We start from the raw sequence: 14,510 nt of genomic DNA, 5'->3' as shown, positions 1-14,510 counted from the left end.
ATGGTCACAGTTGACTGAAAGCCTGAAAAATAAACAAAAAAAGCCTCTATGTGGAAAAGTTCAAAATAAACACAATAATGCTTAAGTTCACTACCTAACCACAGAACAACTAAGTTAAACAAAAATTCATTCAAATTCATTAAGAGTTTTAGAATTATGAGTAAAGCAAGGTATTGTTAATTAACTTCCTCTAATCTAGCTGTTTTCAGAAATCTCTTGTGAAGTGAAAGTCGCTCAGCATGTCCAACTCTTTGCAACCCCATGGACTGTACAGTCCATGGAATTCCCCAGGCCAGAATACTGGAGTGGGTAGCCTTTCCCTTTTCCAGGGGATCTTCCCAACCCAGAGATTGAACCCAGGTCTCCCGCATTGCAGGTGGATTCTTTACCAGCTGAGCCACAAGGGAAGCCCAAAAATTCTGGAGTGGGTAGCCTTTCCCTTCTCCAGGGGATCTTTCTGACCCAGGAATCGAGCTGGGATCTCCTGCACTGCAGATGGATTCTTTACCAACTGAGCTATCAGGGATATCAGGGAAGCCTGATAGCAGGGAAGAGATTCAGAAACCTCTTGGGAATGCATTATTCCTATGAAAAACTGCATTGTACTCTACACAAAATTAAAGATGTTAACCATCATATTATCCACACTCCTGCATTACCAACATGTATTACAACTGCTGGAATGTGTTCAATTTTCTTACCTAAAATGCAAAGCACAACCACAATTAAAATTCCTTAAGTCTCACCTGAACTATTACTTCAGTTCATCAAAAATAACTACCTATTCTTATCTTATTCTCTGTTAATGAATTCTTCCTTACCTATGTCCTCAACTCATGATGGTGGTAGTGGTTTAGTTGCTAAATTGTGTCTGACTCTGGCAACCCCATGGACTATGGCCCTCCAGGCCCCTCTCTCCATGGGATTTCCCGGGCAATAGTACTGGAGTGGGTTGCCATTTCCTTCTCCAGGGGATCTTCCTGACTCCAGGATTGAACCTAGGTCTCCTGCATTGCAGGTGGTCTCCTACATTGCAGGCAGAGTCTTTACAACTGAGCCACCTTCATTAAATCACACTTTTTCACACATTTCAAATGCACCTTTTAAAATTCAGTTCAATCAATATCCAATTTTAGAGCTGCTGCTATATTAGTAGGTACTTGATGTATAATATGAAATGGCTATTCTCAAAGAGCTTATAGTATGATAACTTTTACATAAAGCAGTGCTACAGAGATACAGAAGAGAGTGTGACTACCTCTAACCATAGGCATCATGAAAATTTCATGTAGGAGTAGCATTTGATCTGCCCCTTGAAGGATAAAGAGTAGGGTGTCAAAGGTGAAGGTGGGGTACCCCAGGGCAATGGAACCACATGACCCAAGACTGTAGGAGTAAATGTGGTCAATTTATAAAATATGGGGGAAGGCAGGGCAAGTATTAATGATACAAGACTGGAAAGCTAGATGGAGCCAAGACATAGCTATGTTGAATTATTTTATTTTGTAGGAAATGGGAAGCTGTTGAAGATTTGAGCAAGGAGGTAACATAACTGTGCTTTAGGAAGATTACTCTGGCAGCCTGTGTAGGCTGTGCTATGTAGTTATTATTTAAAATAGCTGCCATTAATTCCTGTCTCAGAGATAATAAGTTATTAGGACCAAATGCTACCTAAAGCAGAGTTATAGTGGAAAATCGCTTCAAGAAATGAAACAGAGTCCTGCTGCTGCTGCTGCTGCTACTGCTAAGTCGCTTCAGCTGTGTCCAACTCTGTAAGACCCCATAGACGGCCTCCTACCAGGCTCCTCTGTCCCTGGGATTCTCCAGGCAAGAACACTGGAGTGGGTTGCCATTTCCTTCTCCAATGCATAAAAGTGAAAAGTGAAAGTGAAGTCGCTCAGTCCTGGCTGACTCTTCGAGACCTCATGGACTGCAGCCCACCAGGCTCCTCCATCCACGGGATTTTCCAGGCAAGAGTACGGAGTGGGGTGCCATTGCCTTCTCCGAACTAATTATATTACCTTGGACAAATCATTTCACTTCTTTTAGTCTTTTTTCCTAAAATAATCAATATCTCCTCTACTGTCTCATGAAGCCACTGAAAGGATGAAATGAAAATAGTATGTATGGAAACCCTTGGAAGGCTTGCTGGCCATAAGGTCTCTGTCACAAACACTCAACTTCCTTGTAGCATGAAGGCAGATACTACGTAGAGGATGGACTGGGTATGTTCCAATTAAACTTTATTTATAATGACAGCTGGATATGGCCATGGGGGCCATAGTTGGCTGACCTATGTATATAGAATCACTGTCCAATAGGTGGAACACATATGGAATTTAATATTTTTCCAGCAGCCACACTTAAGATAAAAAGAAATTAATAAAATGAATTTTAGTATATTTTAATTTAAATAATACATTTTATTTAATCCAAAATACTATCATTTCTACATTTAATCCATTTAGATGTTATTAGGGAGATATTTCGGAGAAGGCAATGGCAACCTACTCCAGTACTCTTGCCTGGGAAATCCCATGGATGGAGGAGCCTGGTTGGCTACAGTCCATAGGGTCACAAAGAGTAGGACACGACTGAGCGACTTCACTTTCACTTTTCACTTTCATGCAATGGAGAAGGAAATGGCAACCCACTCCAGTATTCTTCCCTGGAGAATCCCAGGGATGGGAGCCTGGTGGGCTGCCATCTATGGGGTCGCAGAGTCAGAAATGACTGACGTGACTTAGCAGGAGCAGCAGGGAGATATTTTGGGCTTCCCTGGTGGCTTAGCTGTAAAGAATCCACCTGCCAATCCAAGAGACACAGGTACGATCCCTGGGTCGGGAAGATCCCCTGGAGAAGGAAATGGCAACCCACTCCAGTGTTCTTGCCTGGGAAATCAGACAGACCCTGGTGGGCTACAGTTGCTGGGGTTGCAAAGAGACAGACATGACTTAGCAACTAAACAACAGCAAAGGGAGATATTTTACAACTTTTTTGGATGAATCCTCAAAATCTGATATGTTTTTTACACCTTCAGCACATTTCACTCTGACTAGCCACATTTGCAGTGCTCAATAACCACATGTGGGCAGTAGCCACATGTACCCACTGGACAGTATAGTTCTGGAGGCTATTTAAATAAAACTGCTAAACTTTGACAATACAAGCATAAAATAACACTTTGAACCATAAAAGAAACCACAATCACATAACTGTACTCTACAGAGATGAAAACAAATTATTTTCGAGCTTAAAAAAATAATGTTCTCCTGGGATACCAACAGTTACTGGTTGAGGCCATTTGTTTAAAATGGTTCATTATTAGCAGTATAAGATACCAATATAAAGTACGTTGATTAATTTTTATTTCCATAGTTTCTGTTGACCAACATTCTCCCCAGATAAGGGGGAAAACCCCAAAATATTTGGTTAACAAAAAATTGTTCTATTTCAAAAGAACTGCTTGTCATTTTTTAGCAAGTATTCAATTTTCTTTTTTAAAAAAGTTTCCTTTTTAATGGTACCATGTTTAGCAAATGGGCAAAAATCAGATCACCCAGGAAAATTATTATTAGCTAAAAGCTTACAGTTAGTAGGTAATGGAAAAAACTAGGAAAATAACATTTGCAACCACAGAAAACATTAAGAATTTTCCAACATGTGGTCACTTTTATTTCAAACAATTGCAAACTATGCTGGTCTTCAGTAAACCGTGACCAAAAAGGGAGAGATGCTGGCAGAAAGAGAGTCTATCTCTGAAGGGCTTTTAACCCTCACATGTTTGGTGATGCCGACAACCCTTCTCAGGTAACATTTTTAAATGCATAAAACAAAACACATGGAATTATAAAAACCAATTACAGTATACTAAAATACAGTTACCAAAATACTTTAAGAAAGTATCTGTGACATCAGAAACTTCATTATTAATTCATACATTGGAATAACAAGATCTAACAGTTGCCATAATTTCCAAGTGGTGGTGAGGCAAGCACCACCACAAGTATTGTTTAATACTTCAAGATATGTTCAGCAACCACAATAGCAATATGATTTGAAAATATTCATGATTTCTATGGACTTCCTTGGCAGCTCAGTGGTAAAGAATCTGCCTGCCAATGCAGGAGACTCAGGTTCAATCCCTGGATTGGGAAGATCCCCTGGAGAAGAAAATGGCAACCCACTCCAGTATTCTTGCCTGGAGAATTCCATGGACAGAGGAGCCTGGCGGGGTCACAGAGTCGGACACGACTGAGTGACTAAACAACAACTGGTTACAAGGTCACAGGTACTGCCAATACTAGGGTTTGTTGACTCCACTCATAACCGAAGGAAATGCTGGGGAAGTGGGTGGGAGAGAGGCTTCAGAGGAAGGGGAGATATATATATATACACACACACACACACATATACATATGTATATATATAGTTATAGTTATGACTGGTTCACGTTGTTGTACGGCAAAAACCAACACAACATTGTACAGCAATCATCCTCCAATTAAAAATTAAATTTAAAAATGAAGGAAATGCTGAGTTCTAGCTAAAGGTAGTAGTAAATAAAGATATAATTTTCCCCATACAAGTTCATGGGACTCCCCCCCTCCCCCATTGAATTCTATTCATGTTCAGAATCCCTTTCCCCTAAGGGAAAGCAAACTTTTATTACAAGCTCATCAAAAAAAAAAAAAACTTCCTTCAAAGTTCCCCAAATGTATATTTACCTTTCTATCACATATTTTGCTCCTTTTCAGATTAAATAAACCAGTAGTTGTCTTTCAGCCACACCACAACTGGATAATCAGGAAAGAATTCATATCAAGAACTAAAGAAGGTATTTATTCTATTAGAGGCCACTGTTTTGATAAAAATATGCTGACACAGATTCTCCTTTAACATTCTTAATGATTTTATCTCACAAGTAAGAAAAGCAAATATATCTAAAGATAGGAGGTCCAGATTTTCTAATCTGTCCTATAAATAGCTATACCTTTTATATTAGACCTTGTTCATTTGAAATCAGTCATGCAAACTACAGAGCTCAAAGAAAATAAAGAAAACCCAGAAAAGGTCCATTACAAATACAAGTTGAAAGTTCATATTGATATTTTGTTGGTATAAAACCACTACTTGAACCATGAATCTGTAGTTATTAGGGTTGCTAAACCTACAATTTGCATAAAATAGTCTGCAAATACCATATCTCTTTATTGTTAATCTAAAATTGCTACACACTGTGCTCTGACCTAATAATTCAGTCAACTGCAGGTTTCAGTAGAAACACCAGGGATTCAAGTGTGTCCACTTTAAAGTGTCCCATCATGGAACATTAATTAATTATTCTACAATTGTGCTTTAATAGCACTTCATAAACTCAAAGCTCCACACAAATATTCAACATTACTGGGAGAGGAATCATATAGCACTATATTAAATAAAAATCTCCTTCAATTATAACTGCTAATAACAATGGGTTGCAGAAACACACTTCGTTGTTGTTGGTGCTTTTCCTTTTTTAATTTTATTTTTTACTGAAGTATAGTTGATTGAAACATACTTTTAAGTTACCACAAATTAGCAATTTACCAAATTTTGTCGATAACTCTCAAAAAAAAAAAAAAGAAAGAAAATTACACTCCAAACATTAAAAATCTTTTGGATTTACAATAATATATATAAATGTGAATTTAAGAAGAAACTACTAAAAAGTGAGTTAATATGGCTATTTCTGGATAGCGCAATCAAAGGATATTTCTTTTCTCTCTTATACCTTTAGAACTCCCTCCAATTTCTATGACATCCATGTATTACTTATTTATAATCAAAAAAGTTTTGATAGCATAAAAATATAATGAACTTACTATCAATTATTTTCCATACAGGGTAAAAAACATAGAATTACTCCTTATATTGGCATGTACAAGAGAAAAATTTAAGACAATCTGAGTCCAGACAGTCTGCCTAACAGCTACTCCGCACTCTACACTCACTGGGGGCCACTGCATCTCCTCCCAGGGTGGGCAGCTCCCTGGCTCTGCTGGCCTCTGGCAGCATCCCCAGACCATCAGAATACACAGCTGTTGCTCTCGCCTGCCTATATATGGACATAGTCTGTATTCACTGGATTACTGACTAACATGAGTACATGCCAGGAGGTGAAGGCAATCGAGCCACCAGAGAAGTTCTCTGAAGTGAAGTGATAACAGCTAGGCAACCTCACAGAAAATTCTGGCTTCTTTCAGCTGACTAGGATTTGGCACGCATGTGCAGGTACCCAGTTACATCTATTGGACTCATCTTTGGGAGCAAAAGCCACTGGCTTAAGCAAATGATAAATTTAAGCAAATCCATATGTTCTACGAGGGCGTGAGGAAAAGAGGCCTATCAGAAGCCCTGTTCTTTGGGTGCATGAACTGGGATAGCCACTCTGGAGAGCAACTTGGCAGTATCTATTCTAATTTAAAATGGTCACCTGTGACTCAGCAATTCTACTTCTCAGAAATTGCTCTAGAGAAATACTCCCACATGTGCACAAACAGGCATACAAGGATATCCACTGAAGGATCATTTCCGTATGTTTGTTTAAATATTTATCTGGCTGCACCAGGTCTCAGTCGTGGCACTTAGGATCAGCATATGGGATTTAGTTCCCTGACCAGGGACCAAACCCAGATCCCCTAAATTGGGAGTGTGGAGTTTTAGCCACTGGACCACCAGGGAAGTCCCTGAAGGACTGTTTTAAAGAGAGAAAAACTGAATTTAAACAAACAAAAAATACTCATTGTGGGAAGCCAAATAATGAACCGCCCTCAAGATGTCTGTACCCTAATCCCTCAAACCGGTGAATGTGACCTTAGAGGGCAAAAGGGATTTTGCAGATGGGATTAAATTAAGGACCCCAAGATGGGGAAATTACTCTGGATTATCTGGGTGGGCTCTAAATGTAATCACAAGGGACCTTGTAAAAGGGAAGGAGTCAGTCAGAGGAGAAGGTAGGATGACCGATCAGAGACGAGGGTGATGTACTTTCAAGTTTTGAGGAAGAAGCCACAAGCCAAGGAATACAGGCACCCACTAGAAACAGTGAAAAAGGCCCGGGAATGCATCCTCCCCTAGAATCTCGAAAAAGAAGCAGATCTGTCAGCACCTGACTTTAACTCAAGGTGACTCATTTAGGACTTCTGATCTCCAGAAATGTAATAGGTAAGTTCATGTTGTTTTAAGCCACTAAGTCTGTAATAACGTGTTAGCATAGCAACAGGAAACTAACACATCCGTCAACAGGGGAACTGCTAAATAAACTATGGTATTTCTGGAGTCTTGTGCAGCACTTAAAAAATGTGGTAGATCTATATACATATGGAGACATAGAAAACCAAACCATTGAGTTGTTTTTTTTTTTTAAGAAGTGAGTTATACAAAGATATGTCTAGCATCAAATCTTTCATGCAAAAAAGAAAAATAATAAAAAAGTGTCATGTATACACACACACACACAAACATACACATTCAACAATGGTCTTGAAAAGTATGTAAAAAAATTATCATTGTCTTAACTGAGCTGGGGAGTAGATGAAGATAGGATTAGTGATGGTAGTCAAAAGGAACTTCAGTTTCCCCTGCATTTTTTATAAGAATGTATTCATGTGCTGGTTTTTAAAAATATAATGAACACATAAAAATGCTAAAAATGCAGGATCAAAGTAATAGTTACACGATTTCTGCAGGTTTCTCTCCTTTCTAAGTAATTATGCATTTGTCTCATAGTTGATCACCTGCTGTTATTTACATTTGTCTACAACCACTGACTAAACATCTTGCAAAGCAGACTACACTCCTTGTGTTCACCCCACCACCACCATTGAAAAAACAATCCAGAAAGAGGGGCAAAGGGGAAAGACAGCATGGGGTATATGCAGGAACTGACAGTCCCTTTATAGTGATCACCACAGGCACCTTACCAGACTTAGGAAAGAACAGGTGCGTGACAATTCACCCAGTAGCCCTGGTGGTGTATTGTGATAGCCAATATGGAAGTCAAGAAGACAGATAATAATCAGAACTGATTTACTTAGCAAAAGCCTAGGCATACAATTCGAGGAAAACTGAATGAAGACTATTATCTCACCTGCCAGCCAGATTCCAAACAAACTGGGAAGGAAGAATATTCCAAAGGGATCATAAACACACCAAAAAAGCACAATACCCATTATTCACTACTAGAAAAAAAAAATGTTGATGGGATACTTTTGCTTTCATATACAACAGGCAGTTAACTCAATATACATGAAATAACTTCAGCAACATAGCACCTTCCAAAGAGAATGTATACACTGTAAGTACATAATCACATCCATTCTTATTTAATTCTTACATTAACCCTATGATTATCTCCCTAGTACAGATGACTAGGCAGTCTAACAGTGGTTTTCAAGCCTCGACCCTGGGCTGGAATCAGCCAGATCTATTTCAGCCTCAGCATTACTAGTAACTGTATGACCTTCCTCAAGTGACTTCATTTCTGTGCCATGGCTTCCTTATTTGTAAAATAAATAACAATAATACCAACCTCATAAAGTTTCAGTGAGGATTAAATGAGATAGTGGGTAGGAAGTGCTTAGCACAGAGCCTGGCCTGCAATATGCTGACATTGTCGTCCTCCTGGTGGCAGAGGTGGTGACAATGATGACAGAGATGTTGCAGTGGAAGAAATCAGGGATGAGCAAAGGTAATTGAACTTGCCCAAGGTCACGTAGCTAGTAAGAGTGCAGAGCTAGAATTTCAATCCCAGTCTGACTCTCTGAATCTGATTGTAACCTCTAGGCAATACTACCTCCCAAGGTCTTCAGATACTTCATCCTAACTTCGTAGCTAGCCAGCCAGGCCTGAGAATGTTATTTTTTATTCAAGTATAGCTGATTTACAATGTTGTGCTAATTTCTGCTGCACCGCAAAGTGACTCAGTTATACACGTGTAAACATTCCTTTTTATATTCTTTCACCTGAGAACTACTGAGCCATTTGCTGAACTGAAAGAACTGTACCAAAATTCAGTGACTCTTATTCCAGTGCTCATTAAATACCTGATAATTAATTCTCTTGCTGAACAAAGGTAGTTTATTCATTTACTCATTAACTCTCCCAAATCTAGAATTTGAATTTCTCTGAAAGTACATAAACACTTTCCAAAGATTTCTGACCAAAGGATAAACAGGTGGTAGTATCCTCCTAGGAGAATAGATCAACATTTATGAATTTAAATATCATCTCAAAGATTTTATTTGAGCGTAATATAAGTATTCAAAGCCTTGTCTATTTCAGCTGACCACCTCCAAGCCCAAAATGTTCCTTCCCTTATATGACAAGACAATACCAAATCAAAGAGATATTTAGTCTTTTTCACTTCCTGCTGCTGCTGCTGCGTCGCTTCAGTCATGTCCGACTCTGTGCGACTCCATAGACGGCAGCCCACCAGCCTCCCCCGTCCCTGGGATTCTCCAGGCAAGAACACTGGAGTGGGGTGCCACTTCCTTCTCCAATGCATGAAAGTGAAAAGGGAAAGTAAAGTCGCTCAGTCAGTGGCTGACTCTTAGCGACCCTATGGACTGCAGCCTTCCAGGCAAGAGTACGGGAGTGGGGTGCCATTGCCTTCTCCGTTTTCACTTCCTAAATATTATCAATAAAGTATTCTGGGCTTCCATGGGTTTTGTTTTATTGAAGTATAACTGGCATACAATAAACTACACAAATTTAAAGTGTACAATTTGAAGAGTTTTGACATATGTACACTTACAATATGAAATCATCACAATCAAAATAGGGAACATTACTATCAGCCCAAAAATTTCCTCATGGACCTTTGTAATCCCTTCTCCCAAACCTTCCTGCCTGTCTCCATCCCCAGGCAACCACTGATTTGCTTTCTGTAACTGCAGATTAGTTCACATTCCCTAGAATGTCATATACATCTTACAGTGTGCACTCTTGTAAGACTGGGTTCTTCCACTCGGCATGAATCCATGCTGTCAGTATCAACAGCTCGTTCATTTTTATTGCTGAGTAGTATTCCATTATACGGGTGTACCACATCTGCTTACCCATTCACTTGTTGATGGATGTTTTTATTATTTCCAGTTTTTGGCAATCACAAATAAAGCTGCCCTGGACATACATGTTGAAGTCTTTACATGTTGTTGGGGGTTGGGAGCGGGGAGGTGATGAAGAAAGGGGTCCTAATAAACAAACACAATGAAAAATGAGAAACACTAAGCAAAATGCTTGGGTTCAAAATTAATCTAAACTACAGAGTAAAAAATATCTTGGCTACCTTAAGCAAGTCAGTTAGTATCTCTACCAACACCCATACGTATGCTGCTTGTCCCCACTTGGAGTTTGTAAAGTAAAATGTGACAGGAGGCTGAAATCTTTTGGAACTCCCACAAAGAAACTGAGACCTGGGTTCGATCCCTGGGTTGAGAAGATCCTCTGGAGAAGGAAATGGCAACGCCCTCCAGTACCCTTGCCTGGAGAATTCCATGAATGGAGGAGCCTGGTAGGCTATAGTCCATAGGGTCGAAATGAATCAGAACTGATGCTTTTTCCTTGTAAATTCCCTTTTGTTTAGAAGGACTAATGTACTATGAAATGTAATGCAAAATATTTTGAGTTCAATAATATTTGAGTTGTATTTTTGAGCTATTGCTTTTTTTTTTATTTCTCTTACATTTATATTTATTTCAACACTTAACAAATAACTTCCTGCATGCTTTCACTTTTTGCCAACAATATAAAATGAAATACAGATGGCTATTTTAAGGGGCTTCCCTGGTGGCTCCGTAGTAAAGAAATCACCTGTCAGTGAGGACATGGGTTTGATCCCTGGGTTGGGAAGATCCCCTGGAGGAGGGAATGGCACCCCAGGCCAGTATTCTTCCCTGGGAAATCCCATTGACAGACAAGCCTGGCGGGCTACAGTTCTTGGGGTCCCAAAAGAGTTGGACAGGACTTAGTGACTAAACAACAGCTATTTCAAAGGCCAAGAAAGAGCTTCACTCTGCATCTTTAATTCACTCAGAGTAGATTCAAAGTTCCTATCTACCAGGCCCTCCTTGATCTGCAGCCCCCACCTCCATCCAATCATTCATTCTCCTCTCCCCCGTTGCTTCCTGGGCTCAGAGATCCACACTATGGATGCTAAGGCTGCTTCCCTCTCAGTGAGCTGGCTCTTGCTGTTCTCTGTCTGGGATGTGCTTCCTCTACTAGCTATACGGTACACTCTCACTACACCAAAGCCTTTGACTATGTGGATCACAACAAACTGTGGAAAATTCTTCAAAAGATGGGAATACCAGACCACCTTACTGTCCTCCTCAGAAATTTGTATGCAGGTCAAGAAGCAACAGTTAGAACCGGACATGGAACAGACTGGTTTCAAACTGGGAAAGGAGTACATCAAGACTGTATATTGTCACCCTGTTTATTTAACTTATATACAAAGTACATCATGTGAAATGCTGGGCTGGATGAAGCATAAGCTGGAATCAAGACTCCTGGGAGAAATATCAATAACCTCAGATATGCAGATGATACCACCCTTATGGCAGAAAGCGAAGAGGAACTAAAGAGCCTCTTGATGAACATGAAAGAGGACAGTGAAAAAGCTGGCTTAAAACTCAACATTTACAAAATGAAGATAATGGCATCTGGTGCCATCACTTCATGGCAAATAGTGGGGAAACAATGGAAACTGTGACAGACTTTATTATCTGGGGCACCAAAATCACTGCAGATGGTGACTGCAGCCATGAAATTAAAAGACGCTTGCTCCTTGGAAGAAAATCTATGACCAACCTAGAGAGTATATTAAAAAGCAGAGACATTACTTTGTTGACAAAGGTCTGTCTGGTCAAAGCTATGGTTTTTCCAGTAGTCATGAATGGATGTTGAGAGTTGGACCATAAAGAAAGCTAAGCTCCAAAGAATTGATACTTTTGAACTGTGGTGTTGGGGAAGACTCTTGAGAGTCCCTTGGACAGCAAAATCAAACCAGTCAATCCTAAAGGAAATCAACCCTGAATATTCACTGGAAGGACTGATGCTGAAGCTGAAGCTCCAAAACTTTGGCCACCTGATGTGAAGAACTGACTTCTTAGAAAAGACCCTGATGCTGGGAAAGATAGAAGGCAGGAGGAGAAGGGGATGACAGAGGATGAGATGATTGGATGGAATCACCGACTCGATGGACATGAGTTTGAGCAAGCTCCGGGAGTTGGTGATGGACAGGGAAGCATGCCGTGCTGCAGCCCATGGGGCTGCAAAGAGTCGGACACGACTGAACAGCTGCATTAAACTGACACTCTCACTTCTTTCAGGTCTCAAATGCCATCCCAGGCTTTCCTCTCTTGCCCACTGCATGTAAAATAGGGCCCTCCCCCATCCCCATTACCCTCCATCCCTCTTACCCAGCTACACTTTTCTCCATAGCACTTATCATTTGACATAATGTATACAAGTCCTACGTTAAACAATATTTGTTACTGTCTATGCTGCTGCTACTGCTAAGTCGCTTCAGTTGTGTCCGACTCTGTGCGACCCCATAGACGGCCTCCTACCAGGCTCCTCTGTCCCCGGGATTCTCCAGGCAAGAATACTGGAGTGGGTTGCCATTTCCTTCTCCAATGCATGAAAGTGAAAAGTGTGCCTGACTCTTAGTGACCCCACGGACTGCAGCCTACCAGGCTCCTCCGTCCATGGGATTTTCCAGGCAAGAGTACTGGAGTGGGGTGCCATTGCCTTCTCTGGTTACTGTCTATATCCCCCACTAAAATAAAAGCTTTTTTAAGAACAAGGATTTTATCTACCCCTTGCTATGCTCACCTCACAACAGTAGGCTCGGCTCACCTCTGAATTCCATAAACACTTGAATGAATTTGTTGATTAAACACTATTTACTGAAAAATAAACAAACCAACAACAACAAAAACCCTTCTGTTTAGAATTCACAGGGAAGAAAATTTTTTTTAATTCAAATGCCCTGCTACTGCTTAAATTAAAATGCTAAGTTAATGCTGATCTACTTTTCAGGATGGGTTCTTTTTTCAGATTGACATTTAACTTTAAGCTACACTTACAGATGAAAAGAACACTGGAATTTAAAGACAGGAAAGCCAGGGTCTAGTCATTTGCCCTGCCATAACTAGCTATGTTGTTGTTGTTGTTCAGTCGCCCAGTAGCATCCGAATCTTTGCGACCCCCTGGACTGCAGCACGCCAGACCTCCCTGTCCCTCACCATCTCCCAAAGTTTGCCCAAGTGCATGTCCATTACATCTGTGATGCTATCCAGCCATCTCATCCTCTGACGCCCTCTTCTCCTTCTGCCCTCAATCTTTCCCGGCATCAGGGACTAGCTTGCTCCAAGCCAAAACCTTTCCTTATCTCAGATAACTTCTCTCTAAAATGAGGGGAAGGAAATTCTCTGCCCGTGTGATGGTTAGGGCTCTGTGCTCTCACTGCTGAGGGGCCTCGGTTCAATCCCTGGTCAGAGAACTAGGATCCCACAAGCCATACAGTATGTCCAAAATAAATAACATTTTTAAAAAATGAGATTGGTGTTTGACAGAAAACAACAAAATTCTGTAAAGCAATTATCCTTCAATCAAAAATAAATTTTAAAAATGAGATTGGTTTAAAAAAATTTTTTTAATAATAAAATGAGAGAAACAAATATCTCTAAGGTTCCTCCTAAAATTCTGAGACTGTTACAGCTAGTGCAGTCTTATGAAAGTTGCCAATCATAAATCACTTAACTCAGTTTGAGTCTCATCTTTCTAATCCCAAATTGAAAGATTGTATATAACTATAAAATCCTGTAAAAATCGATCATTTTTACCCAGGTGTCCACTAGAAGGTGTGGCCTGGAAGAATATATTACATAGGGGTGGCAGCATTTCAAAAGTTAGGTGTTTTGTTTTGTTTTTTATTTACCTAGCTGCTCCATGTCTTAGTTGAGGCATGTGGGAGCTAGTTCTCTGACCAAGGACTGAACCTGGGTTCCCTACATTAGGAGCGCAGAGCTCTGGCCACTGACTGCCAGGGAAGTTTCCAAAAGTTAGTTTTTAAAAAGTTAATGAACCTCTAATCTTCCTCAAAAATAAAAAGAATAAGTCACTAGAAAGGAAATAAAGATATCTGTTTATTACCCTATCTTTAACCAGTTATTGAATTTAAAATAATTACAAACATGAGCATCATACATACATGATTAGCAGGTATGTTTGAGACCAAATAGAGCTGAGTTAATGTCAGGCTCTCTTTTCCAGTTATGTGGTCCTGAGCAAACTGTATACCTGCTCTGCAGTTTACTTGCCTCATCTGTACACGGATACAATATTTACAACTGTTAAAACAGGTAACAATATTTAGCTACCAGGATCCTTTTTTAAAAAAGCCAAGATCCCTTTGAGAATTTAATAAATGCTTGACACATATGACATACTTAATCAACATT

General features: G+C 40.0%; 1 protein-coding gene across 11 annotated transcripts in view; it reads right to left on the bottom strand.

The window, feature by feature from the left end:
* HECTD4 (HECT domain E3 ubiquitin protein ligase 4) overlaps positions 1 to 14,510 on the bottom strand; it is a 173,888-nt gene that overhangs the window by 153,875 nt on the left and 5,503 nt on the right. The window contains exon 2 of one of the 11 annotated variants that reach the window (XM_086348161.1): positions 10,101 to 10,235. The exons of the other annotated variants lie outside the window; for them this stretch is intronic. The gene's annotated coding sequence lies outside the window, so the exon portion shown is untranslated. The remainder of the gene's footprint in view (positions 1 to 10,100; positions 10,236 to 14,510) is intronic. 11 annotated transcript variants of the gene reach the window in all.

The sequence above is a fragment of the Bos grunniens genome, chromosome 17, assembly GCF_055505025.1.
Source record: "Bos grunniens cultivar Pamir isolate PY7600 chromosome 17, Bosgru_T2T1.0, whole genome shotgun sequence".
Taxonomy (NCBI): domain Eukaryota; kingdom Metazoa; phylum Chordata; class Mammalia; order Artiodactyla; family Bovidae; genus Bos; species Bos grunniens.
The sequence above is the reverse complement of the archived record's forward strand: the minus strand, read 5'-3'. Positions and strand labels throughout refer to the sequence as shown.